The 18783-nt window shown below is 40.8% G+C and overlaps 1 protein-coding gene across 1 annotated transcript in view; it reads right to left on the bottom strand.

Annotated features, from left to right (window-relative positions):
• The window catches only part of Cped1 (cadherin like and PC-esterase domain containing 1), a 252839-nt gene that overhangs the window by 130979 nt on the left and 103077 nt on the right, over positions 1-18783 (bottom strand). The gene's annotated exons all lie outside the window — the stretch shown is intronic.

The following is an 18783-nucleotide window of genomic DNA, read 5'->3' as shown; positions in this document are numbered from 1 at the left end:
TACCTTTGACATCCCAGTATCCAAGGCAGGATCAAGGATTAGTATGGTTATTGAGTGAGGAATCCTAGATACTACCTTAGAGAAGCCTCAGAAACTTTCATTGGAGGAATTGTTCACCATAGCTTCTAGATATGCAGTTTTAAAACAATGCATTAGGCTAAGGCTATAGTTGATTGGCAGAGCATAAGACCTTAGGCTTAGTCGGGTACCACAGACACACAAGCTACACAATATTTAAATATTTACTTCTTGCTTACATCTCAGGAGAGTGAAAGGATATACATTTCTTTCCAAGTGACTTTTAATAAAAATTTTGAAATATAGAAGCTTATGACTGTTTGGGAGGATTTTTGAGATAAGGAAATTTAATCCCAGAGCTAGAGAAAAAAAAAATGGAAGATTAACCAATATTAGTTTTTCTTTAAGTAATATCCTTGCTAACTTAGAAACGTTGGCAGAATACTAGTATATTTTTAACCTAGGCTTGTGTGCCACAGCATTGTACCTTACTAAAGTCCCCCACAATTTCTTTTAATGTTACTGTGAATGAGGGAGAGAGATTTGTGTTCTCTGGTTGAAGAGTACTAGAAATTTAAGTATTAGTATTTGCATTAAATATATAGAAAGAGTGTCAATACTGTCATATTAAAAGTACAATAAGTCCTCACACCTGTTTCGGATGATTATTATCTGATAATTAGCTTAAAAACAAACAAAATAATAGATATCAGGAAAGATGTGAATGAGTTGTGATCCTTAAACTCTGTAGCTGAAATGGAAAGAGATGATTTCTCAAAAGCAAAAAAATAACAGACTTATCAGTCAGCCCAGCAATTCTAGGAAGTCTATCAGAAGACTTAGAAGTCAGATCACAGAGAGATATCTGCACTCATGCTCATAGCAACAGTAGTTTCAATTGCCCAAAGGTGGAAAACTACTAGTAGATTGTGACAAATGAAGGGATAGGACGGAGATAATAGAGACGCAGATATTATCCAGCCTTAAGTGGGAAAGAAATTCTGTAACACACTGCAATGCTGATGAACCTTGATGACATTATGTGAGGAAGATTTCAGTCACATAAACCACAGCTTCTCTCACTATGAGGTGTCATATGTATAGAAACAGAAAGGTGTTTAGCTGTGGATGAGGCGGAAGGAGAATGGGAATTTGTTATTTAATGGGTTGTATAGAATTACAGTGGTGCTCAGAACTAGATTGGTTTGCAGTAGCATTCACACTGTTAACTCTAGTAAACTGGACATAGAAAATGGTTACTATAGTATATCTTATGTTACTGTGCAAATTAACACAGTTGAAAAGAAACTCAAGTGTCTGACACTCTCTCTTGATAACAACGAGGCTTTACCACTCGCTAATTTGTGTCTGCAAGTTCCAAACGAATGTTGAGTGGCTTTAATGGTTGGGACATTTTTTCAAAACAAAATGGAAACCAAACAACAAAAAATAACTCTTCCCTTGCTCCATTGATTAGTTTCTGCAAACAGTGCAAACAAGATCTGTCTCTGCCTTGGGTCCTCACGGTTTCCTTATCTCTGAGCAGACTTACCCTGGGCTTTGTTGTTATTTGACCCAGGTGGGAAATAGTACACAGAAAGCTTGAGTGTTGGAAAGAATGATCCAGAAGAGAAAACAAATGAGGTAACACAGGGTTTAAGGCGTGAGGGTTTCGGGTGTCCGTCAACACTCAGAAGGACAAAACAAAACGAAATAAGAAACCTCTTAAGGGTCACCCTCAACTTACCACTGGTAGAGTTAAGGACACTCAATTAAATATACAGGACCCAAGCTTCCTGGCTCTTAGTCCAAATGAAAATTGGAATAAAAATGCATTTGACATACTTTTAATGCAGTTGGAATTTAACTTTATTGTTCTTGGTGGATATGATTACTCTGGCTTTTAGAGACCCAGCAGAAATCTCTGAATTTAATCCAGCCAGTTTGTTTTGCAAAATCCTGAAAATGTATCTAAAGTAATCCAAATATTTCAGAACTTTAAAATGATACATTTCATATATAAAAATCTTTTTGATGGTTCTATATTTCTCAACTAAAATATGCATATACATTGAAATTTTTGAAATTTCAGTGATTATGGCTCTAAGCTATAAAAATAAAAAAGGAAAACAAAAAACCCAGAGTTCTAATGCAATCATTGGTCACACACAACTCTAGACAACAGAAATATATTATAAATCTTAAATAATTTCTGCTTTAAAAAGTAAAGTCATATTAGAAATATATCTTTCATATGAATATATTTCTTTTTATCGAAATAACTAATGATCATATGAAAACACATTTCTTATTATTAAAACTATAAATTCAGCATCACTACTAATAATATTTTAACAGAAAATGGATGAAATTTGATCACATAAATACATAGATACATTGGGAAGACTTTACTTACAACACTATGACTCAATACTTTGAATTTCCCACAAAGTACATTAAGAGGATCAAGTGATGGGTATGGTGGTGTATGCCTGTAATATGCCTGGAGAATCTCTGAGAGTTCATGACCAGCATGGTCTACATAGCATGCTATAGCATGTTTCAGGTAAGCTAGATCTACACAGTGAGACCCTGCCTCAAAAACAAAAACAAAACCCCAAAGACAACACAAAACACAAAACAAAAAAGAATCTCAGTGATTTGTAGTGGGATATTCACTTTGTCTCATTCTGTGGCACTGACCACACCCATTGGGGGGTGGAGCCAGAGGTGGAAGTGACCTAGGGAACTAGGTCAGAGGAGGTGCAGGAGAGTTCTCCGCTTGCCAGCTGCAAGGAGACAGGAGGACTGGTATTCTTGGAAGCAGGAACCTGTTGGTGTTCACCTGTCTATGTTGTGAGTTATTTCTCCCTAAATAAACATGTGCTCGGCCTAATTGTTTATCCTGATCCTTATTAAACCGCAATATCTGGTGTCAGAAGCAGGATTTTCCCCGAACCTGGTTTTCACCCAGGTGGCAGAAGCCGCTCCCCTCCCACACCATCACCAACCGGGCAGGGTCCCTTGTCTAACCAGGTGGACACGCCACAGCGCTGGGACATTTGCCTCTGCCCTACAACTCCTTTGCCTCTGCAGGGACCCTGAGAAGGCACTCACTGCTCCTCATATGCCCAGTCCTGGTAGTGTTTCGCCTCTTAGCCTTGGTACTCTAGTTATACTTTCTCTTGCACTTGGCAGGATAGCCACATTTGCCACAGGTGGACTTCCGCCCCTGGCTCCACCCCCCCAATGGGTGTGGTCAGTGCCACAGAAGGAGACAAAGTGAATATCCCACTACAGTGATTTATCATGAGATATGAGAGTTAGCTTAAAAACAAATAATTGAAAGTGATTTCCATTGTCATGTTTAATTTGATTTTTATAGGGATGGGAGTAAAGGTTAATATGGATGGTCAACTTGACAGGATCTAGAATCATCAAAGATTCACTCCACTTGGCATGTCTGTGAGAGTTTTCTACATTAGGTTAGTAGAGGTGAGAAGATCCACCACAACTGCCAGACCAAATAAGGAAGTATGCTAGCACCATCAGTAACCAGTCTCAGCTTTCTGACTGTAGAGACACTGACTCGCCACCTCCTCTTCTGTCACCAGACCTTCTCTGACATGATGGACTTCATCCCCTGGAACTGTGAGCTCAAATAAACCCTTTCTTCCTTGGTGGGAATTTGGATGATGTAATAATACCAGAACCTAAAACAGAGGTTGGAATGTGGGTGTGAATATTTTTCACTATAGAATAACCACCATCAAAATACTAGGGCCAGGTAAATGCTAGATGTTTTTTGTCTCTTAAAGATTGAGAAAGTGCCTACATCAGAAATAAGAACCTGACTCTGTACCTTCTTAGCAAGATCAAGCTTTAAAGCAGGTAGATATGTGGTATCTGATGTACTAGGAATCCTTGGAAGCTCTCCATATGGCTGCAGAACCCTTGAGGATGAGTATTTGCATGTCCCCAAGGGAAGCTGACACACAGCTTGAAGATCACAGCTTTGGATGTGGCTGGCTTGGAAGAACGTAGATGCTCCATGCCATAGGTCAGACCAAGAAGTAAAGAGCAGGTGAGGGTTCTGTACCCCAAGAGATGTCCTCTTTACATGTTGAAGAGACATGGGTTGGGAGAAAATACAGTGTTTCAGAATCAGATTTAAAAAGAATAAAAACGTTCTGAGAAAGGGAGAGAAGTGACAACTAGAGATCTAGGCCATGATTAATTTTTCTTTAATGTATTATTTAAACATAATTCTACATGGCATTTACTACCATGCACTAGCCTTAGCCATACAGACTATAGGGCAGAGACTACATTTTACAGTCCCCATTGTGCTTGTATTCCTAGACCAGAAGTGCTCAGAAAAGGGCTCTTACTGCTCAGTTTTATAGAAGTGGCCAGAGACTTGGGGTTGAGAGTTCAAGTCATGAGCTGAAACACTGAGTCAATTGTCATCAACCAACACCATGTTACAGTAAGTCTACTGGGCTGCAAAGCTCGGATGTGACTTCTACCCTCCGTTCTGCGCTCCATTCACTGATGTGGCCAGACCCTGAAATACACGAGGATGATCTTCTGCATTTTCTTCTCCATGGGAAATGGATGGCTTGAAACTACCACACTTTCCAAGCACATGCCTTTACAACCACAATTCTACACTATCAGCTCAACTATTTGAGTAATGCATATGCCCTAATCATCTTTTGGAAAAAGAAAAAAGAAAAGAAAACATTTTAGCAACTTAAATTGCCTGTATCAAGGGGGGGGGGAAATCTCTTGTTAAATCAAATGATTTAAAAATATAAAAATCCCCATCATTTGTTTTTAGTTTGTTGAAAAATGGCTTACTTTAAGGGAAACTGTGGAAAATTGAATTAGGTTAACTTAAATTAGGATACTTTGGGCACATTCTTTGGAATTAAATCAAAAGCATACTAGGATAAGCTCTATGCTTCCGGTGACATGAATAATTTTATTCATTCATACTTCTCAATAGTCCGAAGCTCTGACGCCCACACTAAGCTTAGAAAAATTAGAATATGGATTCTGTGTGATTGAAGCAGGTTCACAGTTAAACATCTTGAATTCTCCCACAAGAATGAGAGAGAACTAGAGACAAGCATAATCCAGGAATAATACAAAGGGCCGTGAAAAGCATAAAAATTTGACTATTTGCTTTGAATGGCAAAATCTTGATTGCATGCATTATATTCAGCCTTCTCAGAGACCTGCCAGATTTTCTTTATCATCCCTTTTGGACTTTCTCTGTCCAGATATAAAGGAGCAGAGAGATTTAACAGTAAAGAGCAAAAGCTAAAGTTATAAAAGTTTAGCCATTGAACTCTCTATGTATAGACCTACTCATTTTTTTTTTTACATAAATGCCATTGCTCAGGCAGGTCACAGCTCTCTCCACTGACATTAAAATGTAACCGTTCTTCAGGTCTCAGTAAGACCCAGCATCTCATTTGCAAACTTTTCATTGCTTATTATCATACATTGATACTTAATATATGGAACAGATGTTATTTGTGACAAGCACTATTAAAATTGCAAATAGGAGACATTAGAAATAGGCCTTCTTCAAAGTGAGGGGGGTTGTTCAGTGGTAAGGGCTATATTCCTGTACCTGCTGCACAAGTATTTAGGTCTAAATCAAGATCACTAGTGCCCATTTAAAAGCTGGAGATGGGATGCATTTCTGTGACCACATCTCTAGAGGGACAGGGACAGGAGATCCTGAAGCTCACTGGCCAAGCAGCCTAAATGAATTAGTTAGCACCAGATTCAAATGAGAAAGCTTTTTTCAAAAAAAAAAAAAAAAAAATAAGGAGGAAAATCAATGCAGGAAGATCTGTGGCCTCCACATACATGTGCACACATGGGTACCCACAGGCATTTATGCTTATACATGACAAACAAGCCTATATGCCCCACCACACACACACACACACACACACACACACACACACACGATTATTCTCATATGACCATAAGTGTAAGGAAGCAAAGAGGAAACCACTTGTACATTTGGGATATTTAATTCAGATGATCTGACTTAGATCTTATCAAGTCTCATGGTCAAGCACAAAAGACAAGGAAATATACCCAGATATATATATATATATATATATATATATATATAAAATTATAAGTGACTCTGAGGTGGAAGGCCCGTGCTTACAGGGCCTACTTTTGCAGTAGTTCAGTTCCCAGCACCCATGCCATGTGGCTGACAACTACCTGTAGCTCCTGATGCCCCTGTCTTCTAAGAGCACATTTTGTGCGCACACCCCCCCCCCCCCCCCGCGCGCGCACACACACACACACACACACACACACACACATATACAATTTAAGATAATTAAAGATAGAACAGTCTGGTGGTACAGTGGAGAGAATGATAGAGCAAAAGCCCTGTCTTGAGTGCTACAGTGTTAAAAGTGGTGAACCCTCATATTTTCTTAGATACCCCTTAACGACAATTACAGCTCTCTCACGTAAACAAAGTTCAGTATTTTACATACGCTATTTTAAGTGAGCATTTAGTTCCTGTTCATAATCTAGGAGTTCACAGTGAAGTATCTGGTCAAATGCAATGCTATCTAGCCCCAAATGATGTTTTCTTAGTGTGTTCTAAGGACTGACTGCTGGCTCTCTGATAACATGTATTAGTTTTCCGTGGCTACTGAGTCATCTCTATGGAACTGAACTTGAACCACATTTTCCCTCAGCTCACAGAGGAGAGGAGGCCCCAGTAGTTGCAGTAGGGCCTTTTACCCTCAGTACTACAAAGTTTATTTATAAAAATGTGAAAGCGAAACAGTAATAGCTAAAAGTTTTGAATATTTTTTTTTAAAATCCATAAAATCTGAGTGGATAACCCCTTGCCAATCTGTGACACACCGTCAAGGCCCTCTATTTGCATAGAGTTGAGCTAATTGCAATTGTAAGGCATCTGATGCATAGCAACCTCTCCCTGTATATGTACTTGTTTCACTGTAATTGGACAACAACATAAAAAAACATGTGAAAAGAAATCTCGGAGAAGAATCCTTCTAGGTTTCTTAGTTCTGTCCACAAAGTTTGAAAGCTGTCACACACACACACACACACACACACACACACACACACACACACGCTTACTTTAGTGGAGTTCTTCCAGTCAGCATTCCTACATTGACTTGGGAAGCATGCAGCTTGTGGGAGGAACAAACTTGAACGGGCCCTCTTGCCTCAGGCGCTGACATGCTTTCCGAGGGGATTATAATTGATTTCGGAGTACCTCCAGTTGCCAAGGGGTAATTATGGCATTCATTCTAGTCACTGGAGATTGGAGTCCTAATCCTAACTGACATTTATTTGCAGACTCCTCTCTGCAGAATCATTTCCTCATCCTTAGAATACGCAGAAACGCACACTCCTCCCAGGTGCCTCAAAGTTTCTGATTGAATAACTAAAGTGAACACATTCAGAACTACACAAAGTGGCAACTGTTTTGTATTTTACATCCGGCAAGGCTCAAGCTTCTAAGGGTTTGATCCTTAAAACACCTTATCTGGTCCAGAAATCCTGTACTTCGTTTTTCCTTGTTCCTTCCTGACTCCCTCCCCAAGTCATTCCTTAGTTTTCTGTTGCTGTAACAAAACACCTGAGAAAATTACCCTAAAAGAAGAATGATTGGCCCACTGTTTTTGAGCCATTGTGTAGATGTGCATCATGATAAGAAGCCTGTGGCGGGGTAACACTGCTCACCTCATGGCACTTGAGAAGCCCCAAGGGGGCAGGGGCTAGGGACAAGAAGTCACCCCCAAGTACACACTCCAGCTGCTCTACTTCCTTTAATAAGGTTTTTCTTTCCCATCGCATTCCAATGAAACTAAAGTATAGTCCATTCTGAAGTCTACCCAACTTTCTCAAGGCTGAACAGATACTATCCGTTACTATGCCAGCAACTCTGAGTCATTTATGGCATTCTGTCCTATATTACAATTATTTATAAATACCTATTTCTCTGCCACTGTAGATAGTGTTTCTCTTACGAGTCCCTTTTCATGGTGCCAGCACAAATCAGTCATCCTCTGAACAGCTTTGGGAAATAAGTGAGTTGAATTAACCATGGGAGGTTTGGGGGATGTCTGCTGAAGAGGAAGGTCAGCTGGATGCCTTCTCTGCCTTTCTCGGCTAGCAATTTTTCACCACAGCATCTGGCTCTTGGGTCTTTGTTAGTAAAATCAAATGACTGAGAGTTTGTTAAAAACAACAGAAGTGTTTTTGGAAGGGTTAGGAGATGTGGCCTTTTGGAAGTATATCACTGGTGTTGAGGTTTCAAAATCCCATGCCAACACCTGCCTCTCCGCTGCTGCTTCTGCATAAGATGTAAACTCTCAGGTACTGCTCCAGTACCATGGCTACCTACCTGCCGCCATGATCACCACCATGACTGTCATGGGCTCACCCTCAGAAAGTGTAAGCAAGCCTCCAACCAAAGACTTTCTTTTATAAGCAGCATTGGTCACAGTGTGCCTTCATGGCAACAGAACAATAACTAAGACATTAACTTTGTACATCTAAGATACTCTGTTTAAATGATGCCAAATTTATGGGTTGTAGGTGTTGGGGCATCTTTGAGGATGGATGTGTGGGGGAGTGGTAAGCATTCAGTCTGCTATAAAAACCAAAATCTTAAGAACAACTTGGCTTTGAAGGGCTGTTCCATTGCTGCTCTTGAGAAGCCAGGCATAGCTCCCAGATAAAAATACAGTGAATGTCCTAATAGTTGATGGCTGACATAAAACAAACTCACCCTCATGACCCTGACACCCAAAAAATAGCCATATCTGTGAATGAGTCCAGGCTACACTATCTAGACAAGCAGCAACCAGCTCCCCACAGAGATCAGTGCTCATGCCACAGTGAAGAAAAACCCTGAACATAAGAGAAAGCCAGTTGGTGACAGATCAGCTTCTGTAAGAGTGGGAACCTGCAAACCTCCCCACTTTGTCTTTCACACTTATCCACAAATTTTCTTTAAATATATTTATTTTACAAAATTGTATGTTAGCATAACCAAGTAGAGAGTTGCATTATGGAATCTTGTAAATATTTTGTCCTTATTTGTTGCTCTCTCCTATTATCCTCCTTTGTCCCCTTGCTGTGCCCACCCCTCCCCCTTGGTTCCCTTCCTCTTCTCAATATTCCTGCTTGCCACTGCAGAGATACAGGCACATTCATGTTTCCCACTGTCCTACTCACAATAGCTAAGACATAACCAAGCTAGATGGCCACCAACAGATGGATGGAAAAGAAACACGGTACAAGTACACAAGAGAAAATAAAAACATGACAGGGAAATGAACAGAATTGGAAATATGAAGGGAAAAAAAGCCAATTTCAGAAAGACAGAAGCTGTAGGTTTTCCCATACGCTGATGGCAGATTTCAGTATGTCTCTGGGGGAGAGGGGTTGTAGCATAGGCAATGAAACTCAGAAAGGGACCATAAGAGAAAAAGGAGGGATCGGAGGGAGATAATAGAATACTTGCTCCTCCGTTTCACCTGATGTCCTCTCCATTTAGTCTCTCAGTAAGGAAATGCCATCATAGCTCAAACGGCTGTGGGGGTCCTTTTCATCTGCTTCCTCATCCTAACACCAGTCCTTGTTTCGGCCTCTGAAATGTGTCAGTGCCTCTCCTTCAGCCCACCCTCGCATCCGCATCCGCTTGCTCTGACCATCTGACTGGCCTGTGTTGGTTTCGCTGTCTCTCCTCAGCACCCTGGATAGTCTGTCCTACACGAAGCAACAGTGTGGATGGATGTCAAGAGGTGGCAATCCCTGTGCCTGCCGTCTCCCAGAGGGCCGAGGGGCTGAACTCTCCCCTCCTGAGACCTATGTGACTTGTCTTTTCCTCTAATCTCACTGTGCCCATATGAAAACTGTTACTATTTTATCCATCTTTAAACTGGTGGTGGGGCTGAAATACTAACCTACGGCCACACATGTCATAAAGGCAGTGTTCTACCTTGCCTCCATTTGGAGTGTAGAGATAGCATTTTAGGATTATTTTCTACCCTGCATACCCAATCCCACAGCACTCATACTAGTGATATTTTTTTTTCCTCTCCTTTGAGCCAGACTGCATGCAATCAAGTATTTGTTTATTATTCAGTCTGAATGGAGTCATCACTGGTCTATTCATATTTTAAGCCACATTTCTTTTTACCTTCACAGTAAAGTAAGATGAAATGTGTTTCCTTAGCATAATGTTTTTTCTTTTGTGACTTCTGTGTTTAGATAATGATTGGCTCTGTGACTTGAATACAAAATCTTCCTAGTGATGAGCCGGGTAAGCAAACACCTGGAGGACTCCTCCCACCTTTCAAATCTACCTGGAAAAAAGATTCCAGTAAGAACTGTTGTGTTAGAAATGTCTGTCAAAGCATCCGTTTGGAATAGATCTGCAGAAGGGAGACTGCAATGCACAGACTTGCTGGATTACAGAAGACGAGACACCGAGTGTCAGGAAGCTGAGCAGAGGGGAGCTGTGCTGAAAATGGACACATGTGGCAAGGGTACCAGGAATCCTTTCTCTGTGCAGTCTCTTTTCCCATAATTCAAGGGTGTGTTTCACAGAGTTCGTTAGAATCGAATGCACAGGCTGGGGGATAGAAAGAACATCTGTGTGACACAGAGGGCAGAGTAAGGTGTACCAATCAACATGGTCTCCTTACATGCCTACGCCTCTAGAGAGATCCGTAGCAAAGCAGGGGAGTGTGCTTCTGTGTTTCCGTTGGTACAGAACGCAGCTCTGACCATGTGTGCAGAATCCAGAGAGAGAACCCATCTCTGCTAAGAGATACAAAAGAAGCACTTTTTGTTGTGTACCTCAGTTTTAGCTCATTTAAATAAGCCAAAGGCATTCAGGTGAACAGGGCATCTAGGATCCTAACTGAAACGAGCAGAAGTAGCATGGAGGGATGGAAGCAGCAGTCACACGCTGAGTCTAAGAGCCGTGACCAGCTCTGTGGCAGTTTACCAAAGCCTTGTGTGCTACAAAACATTCTCAAGTGGAAAAAGGTTGTCTAATGACTGACAAATTCTGAAGTCATCCCAAATAATTCTGTGACCTAGGCAACTTAAATTGCACCGACAAATGTAGCATCATCCAGCGTCTATGCTTGACCATATAGCCCTCTACAACTACAGAAAATCGAGTAACGCCTTAACAATAAACATGGGACACAAAGAAGGGAAAAGGCCGGACTTCGCTGCCTGAGCGCTAGTGACTTTTATTTAATTCTTTCCTCACGCAGAACATCCTGACCACGGTTTCCCCTCCACTCCTTCCTCCAAGTCCCCACCACCACCAGATCCACTCCTCCTTTTAATCTTTTCCTTTCTCGGGACTATTTATGCAACACCAGAAGAGACCACATGGGGGCAATATAGTAATTTTTTTGGTCCCCTGTAACTATGCCAGTTTCCTTGGTGACAAAAGATAACTGTGTCTTCCAAATTTGAAACCATATTTTAATATGTGGAAGGGAAATGGCTGTATTTCATTTTAAGCTTACACTGCATAAATCACACAAGACAAATACAAGTCAGATTTTCTCCTGAAGGGAACAAAAGTCTGACTTCCTCGAGCAGTTTTTACCTACTTGGCACAGTTGAAGGTATTTTATATTTAGGTTTTGCCACAGCCTCTGAGACAGATATCAAGGAATAAAGGAAACTGTTAATAGAAATGTTTTTTAAAAAAAAACGCACACTAAGCTTCGAATGTTCTAATGAAGACATGTTTTGTTTCTATACCCTGAGTTAAAATGGAAAGCTGATTTGCCCTCCCCTCTGAATGAGAACACAGTCTGTAACGAGCATTAAAATAAGCAGCTTGGGTGGACTGCCTTTGTCTTCACTGTCGCTCTGTGGTGACTGTGTAAAGTATTTTTTTTCTTATTCCTACTGAATCTTTTTCCAAAGTTTGATGGATGACATCCTTATTCCAAACTGTTTCTCTCCCTGTGTGGACTGAATTTTGGCTGCGGCATCAAGGACTCTTCTTATTTAAATGAAGAACAAATCAAATCTCTTCTCTTAGGGAATTTGAACGTGTTTAGCAAGCAAATGTTTCTATTTTGCTCTTTTCACCTCATCCTTTAGTGGTGTTAGCTGATTTTTTTTTTTTAAATGCCTTAATCTATTTCCCATCAGCAGTTGCTAGTTAACATTGGCACAATGATGGAAAGTTAAGGTCAGCTTTGCTGTCCAACGGCAGGGGTGGTCATTTATAATTACATGTCTAGACTTTCCAGGTGCCACCATAGAAGTGGGGAAGTTGAGGGAGCTTGCAGAGCACTTTGCCTTAATTCCTGGGCCCATCACCCGAAGATCCACCTCAGCAATTCTTACTCAGTGGAGGAAAGGGAAGGAAGGGTTGCAGCTCTTCCAACTCGGAACAGCTTTCTGGATTGGCCAGTTCTGTTTTTAAATGATCAGTGACTGGAAAGGGTACAGATGGGGAAGGGGTAGAAAGATGCTGGCCAAGGCACCATGATCTAGAAAGCAACAGGAATCGTGGGTAAGCTGTAGCATAGTACTGCAGCCACTGATACCCCACCACGACCTACACACTTAAAAGGCAAGAGGAAAAGGTGCTGCCTAGTGTGGTTGCTCACATCTGCCTGCAACCCCTGCACTTGGAGGAAAATGCAGGAAAACTGCTTCAAGGCCCAGGCCAGACAGCCTTAGATGAGACCCTGATTCAAAGAGCAAAGTTTAGAAACAGTTTTTGAATATTTTCATCATAAACATTGAGGCTATTTGACAAGATGGTCATGTTTAATCTTCTTTAGCCATTAGATAATATTCACGTATATCAGAGCATTGCATGGCACCCTGGCGGCATGTGCATTTCACATTTTTGCATCTGTTAAAAAGAAATTTAAGATAACAACTAAGGACATTGTAAGATTTTTCAGAAATCAAACAGTGTTGTTTGTCCTCTATGAGTTGCTAGAATACGCTGGAACACTGCTTAAATTAGGGCTCTTCCTTTATGCCAAGGCCGATTTATACACATGTGACCATGGGAAGCTTAGCAGCAGCCAGAATGACACTACTGTCCTCTGAGGAAATAGCTACACAGGTAGATTGTCTAAGAGCCTCTGAGAAGTCCACGGGCGCCAGTATGGAGAATAACACTTGCTACTTTCCCCCTCTCCTGCGCCTTTCTCTCACCCTGCCTGCACATTAGTGTAGTGGGATATTCACTTTGTCTCCTTCTGTGGCACTGACCACGCCCATTGGGGGGTGGAGCCAGGGGCAGAAGTGACCTGGGGAACTAAGGCGTGGGTGATCGCTCTCTTGCCAGCCGCATGGGGACAGGAGGACTTCCGAGGAATTCTTGGAAGCAGGAACCTGTTGGTGTTCACCTGTCTATGTTGTGAGTTATTTCTCCCTGAGTAAACATCTGTTCGGCCTAATTGTTTATCCTGATCCTTATTAAACCGCGATACATTAGCTCAGGTATGGCATAGCATAGGTGAGCAGAGAAGTTGTACAGGAGTGAGGCACACATACATTTGTCCAAAATACTGCAATAGAGCTCCTTTTCCATCTCCCAAATACCCTATACGAATTCTCCTGTCTCCCCTAACTTCACACTGAAATCCCTGCGTGTTCGCTCACCTCCATATTTTGATATATGCCTAACCAGCTAACTCTCTAGCATTAAAGATGGTAACAATTTGCTAACAATAAACAATTAGAAAATTTATTAATTAGAGTTGGGATTCATGTATTTACATTTCTGTTGCCTGCACACACACACACACACACACACACACACACAAACAGAAGAAAGTAAAAGGAACCGTGCGCCCCCCCCCCCCCCCCCCCCTCTCTCCCCCACACACACACAATCTAGTAAAAGTAAAATGTTAAATAAAAGGAATCCAGAAAAATGCATGTGCTCTCTCTCTCTCTCTCACTCTCTCTCTCTCTCTCTCTCTCTCTCTCTCTCTCTCTCTCTCTCTCACACACACACACACACACTCACACTACATGCTCTGTGTATCTCAGGATTGCCACCAAGAAGATTATCCCATAGGTAACCCCTCAATCTGGGACTAGAGCCCTGAGCTATGAATAACTTTTCCTTATAACTTACCTAGTCTGTGGTATTAACAACGGAAAACACACTAAAATTTTATAAGTTCATTATACTTTCATAATCTATCAGTTTATGACATCCATTCTGAAGAAATAATATATGGAAATTAATAAAATCTTGTAAATTAATCACACTAATTTTTGTGATAGAATCAACTCTTAAAACAGTTTTGGGTGTTACTATCACTTCTGAATTTACTTTTCTATTCCTGTGATAAAGTACCATGACCAAGGCAACTTATAGAAGGAGCAGTTTATTTGGGCTTATGGTTCCAAGGGACAAGAGGCCATCACCATAATGGTTAGGAAATACAGCAGCAAGCATGCTTGGCAGCTAGGGCAGCAATCTGAGAGCAGCTAGCTTCAACCACAACAGGAAGCAGAGTGTACTGGGAATGAAGCAAGCTTTTAAAACCTCCAGTCCAACTCTACAGTGACATACTTACTCCAGCAAAGCCACACCTCCAGAACCTATCCAACTAACACCACCAGCTAGAGACCAAGTGTTCAAATATCTGAGCCTAAGGGGGACACCTCATTCAAGCCGACACACTATTGATAGGTAGTGTAAATTCCAATTCCAATGATGGTGTTAGATAGCCATTCATAAACACTTTTGAATGTCCATGGGACATTGTGAGAGTTTCTCAGACCCAGACACATGGCCTGTCTTTCTAAAGTTGAGTGTCATATGCTAAAATTACCATATTGGACTGAAAAAAAAAACATGATTAATGCCTCATTTTCTTCCTATTTAGGATTATAGTATAAGATCAATCTTAAGAATTAATGAAACTTCAAAATTATCTGACAAATCTTTTGTGGAATGAGGTAGGAAATGAATGAATGGGTGAAATGCTTTTGAGAAGATAAAATTAACCACCAACAGCATCGACCATTTTGATCAACTATTCATGTACTTTATAATCATATGTAGTTGTAAACCAATTAGTTTTTTCTATAGCAAACATATATTAGAAGTAATAATAATAGCACTACTATGAGCTGATTAAATAAGTGTTTTATGGCTATTAGTTATTTTCTTCTGGAACATCATTCCTAGTAATGATGATTATCTATGGTTTCCACTCACAGAAAAATCAGACTTACATGAACACATGATGTATTTTAAAGTGAATCTGAGCAGGAAGAGGCTAAGTAATACATCAAGTCATTTTACAAACTATTGGGAGCCAACTTTTATTCACATTCTTCCTACCAATGACATAAATCGCTCAGGCCTCCTGAAGGACCAGGTGCTTAGTGAAAGCCTTTTACAAGGTCTACTGCATAGCCTGCAGTTTTAGACATAAAAACAAGTCTCTGAGAAGAACACTTGTTAAAGCTGAAACCATAGAGTAGCTTTATCACTGCTTTCAAACACATTTCTCATTTTTACCATGGGATTACATTAGCTGTCTCCTCTGAGCACTGCATAAATACTGAGGACAATGAGACCTAACTCCCATCCTGCAACTGTGTCATATTTCCAAATGGAAAAAGGACTAAGGGATCTCTGCATCTTTTGAGAGGGGACCTTGTAAGTGACAGCAGTTCCTTCTTTGCTGAGTTCTGGCTCTCCTCTGTACACAGTTTGCAGAGTTCATGGTTACACAAGAGAACTGCAAGTAGGAGACAGGGAAGAAAGGACCCCCAAAGTGGGGGTCAGTGATGAAGAGCCAGGGAGTTGGCAGCTGCTTGCTCTAACTTTGCTTTCCATTCTCGCTTGAGAAATGTCTACATCCCTCAGGTTTTACCCTTTAAATCAAAGTGTCCAGGAATCTAGATAATGACAGTAGTCTCTTGGATTTACTGGAAAGCAACTTACAAGCCATGTATCATTTATCCATATCATTCATACCATTGCAAAGTAGAGTGGCTAGCCTTAGGACAGTTAGGGGTAAAGGAGACTCAAGCAATTTCTTCACACATTCAAAAAATTTTAAATGACCTTTAATTCAATTCCATGAAGATAAATGTACCAAAAGACAATTATATGTGAGAATTATCTCCATATAAATTTATAGTTGACACCAAGCACGTCAAATAAATTTATATCCTATCTCAAATATATGATACCTGGTCAATGACTTCATGTAGGTTATGTTTCAACTGGACAAAAATAAGGTTCTGACAAGCTTCCTGCCTGGAGGCACAAATCACTTTAGCGATACATTTTCATCAAAACCGCCAACTACAATCACAGGTGTGAAGAATCTTCCAACCTCATAAAAAAAAAAAGTTACAGACATCAGAGGTTCTCTCTGCTGGGTAACTTCTGATTTTGTGATTTACAGTGAATAAAGGGATAACTCATGACTTTTTACTCTAAGAACCAACTGTAAATTTATGACATTTCTCACAGTTAATCTACGTGATTTGTGTGTGAAGACAGCCGTAGATGCACCTAATTCAAATTTACAGTTAGAAAAGTCTGAGAAAAAGCTTCACTCAAGTCCCTGGAAGTTTCCAAAGGAGGGGCTAAGACATTTTTTTAATAAAGCACAGCATAATGCTGAACTTATTATATTTAAGAAAAGAATAATGTCTTCACAGTGGCATGTCTAATTATCTAAATTCACAGAGACCAAATGCTGTATTTTTCTATTAGTCTGTTCCTCATTTTTCTACATACCTCTTTTGAGAGTGAACATCCTTAGACATATGTAACCCTTCCCTTAAATTTTAAAATATCTTCATCCTAAAGTGACTTTTTAAAGTTCAGGTTAGAAGTTTTATTATTTCTCAAGTTTTCATGCCTTGATTTTTTTTTTTTTTCATCTGCTCCTGGAGTTTTCACAGATAAGGCATCTCAGCAACAGGCCTAATTGGAAATAAATGAGCTCACAGTCACATCCCTTACTGTTTTTTGTACTTCCTGCAGCTGCCAGGATATTCTATATGTGGCCACTGATAACCAGTTTAGTGGGTTTACCTCACTGAACACTGAATAAATCACTACTGACCTAACTAATTTAAGGACAGAATTTAGCAGCCTGCTGATCTAACATGGTTAGACTTAAGTGAGTTTATGTTTTGTCCTCCAGATTGGCATGAAGAGGTTTCTGTGTGCATTTATACATCTGAAAATAGCAGAAGAAAATAACATTTTACAGCATGGAAAACTGACCAGCCACATGACAAATCCCAAGAACAGAATGAAGCTGACAGGAAATGCATACTCTCCTGTGCCACAGCCACGACACACATCCATCCCAAAGACGTGACAAAAAATAGAAGAGGAAAATTAGTGAATAAAGCTCAAAGTGTAAAGGAAACTGACTCCTATGGACTTGGCTTCAGGGAAACTACACAGACAGAAAACTGTTACAGAAAATTCATTATCTCTGGGGTCATTTCCACTGCAGTAGGCGGAGTGGCTCTTCCGGGTGAAAAAAAAAAGGGGGGGTGCCTTTTAAATTACCAGAATAATTAAAATCTTGGATTTCCTTTCAGGATGGGAAACTAGCATAAATAACACAAGGCAGAGGCATGGGTTTGGCAACAGAAGAACAAGACTCAAAAGCCTGTGGGAAAGGCATTCTGAGAGCAGTTTTGAACTGGCCAGCCCTGTCATGGCCATGGACAGGGAAGATCGCACATTCATGAAGGAGTCACATGTGTATGAGGGAGTTGTTGGAGGCTACACGATGGCATCATTTTAACTTTAAACTTTCAATGCAAATTTTCCTCCTGTATCTTCTCTGTGGTGTTTTTTCCCTCTTGCTGTTGGGGAATGCTGAATGCAGGCCCAAGATATAGGGACAATGTCCCACTCAAGTGCCTAGTTGAGATGTGTGGGATTTCCAGTCATACGTGACCCTCTACCTCGTTTCTTCTCAAAACCTCAACCTTCACTGTCCGAGTCACCGTTCTACTGCTGTGAAGAGACACCATGACCAAGGCAGCTTATGCAGAAAAAGCACTTCATTTCGGCCTTGACTACAGTTTCAGTGGGTTAGTCGGTGACCATCACGCATGTGAACAACTACGTCGATCAAAACATAGCAAGCTGAATGACACATACCATGCAGTGAAGCCGTCATCGAATATAACCATAACAAATATACTGTGGGAAATAGTCAAGGATGTAAACAAAATGAAACATAGAGGAGAAATCACCAACGGTGATATAAAGAAACACAGTGAGAAATTAATAGAAGTAGAGCTCAAGGGGCTCCAGCATGTGTTATGCATATACATTTGAAGATAAGACTAAACTGTCCTGTGTAGTGAGGTAGTCCTTCTGTAGCACTGACCACGCCCATTGGGGGGTGGAGCGATGGGCGGAGGTGACCTGAGGAAGGAGGTCGGAGGGGGCCAGGAAGGCGCTCTCTCTTGCTGGCGTGACTCGGACAGGAGAGGATCGGGTTGAATTTCCTGGTGTTCATCTGTCTAGGTTGTAAGTTATTTCTCCCTGAATAAACATCTATTCGGCCTATTTGTTTATCCTGATCCTTATTTACCGCAATAGTCCTGGAAATAAACACTTCCAGAACAGCACATGAAGAGACAAAATATATGAGAACAGAGGGCTGCCAATAGCTCAGCAGGCGATGGCACTGGTCTGGTGGCCCG

This window comes from Phodopus roborovskii, unplaced genomic scaffold, assembly GCF_943737965.1.
Source record: "Phodopus roborovskii unplaced genomic scaffold, PHOROB, whole genome shotgun sequence".
Lineage (NCBI taxonomy): Eukaryota > Metazoa > Chordata > Mammalia > Rodentia > Cricetidae > Phodopus > Phodopus roborovskii.
The sequence above is the reverse complement of the archived record's forward strand: the minus strand, read 5'-3'. Positions and strand labels throughout refer to the sequence as shown.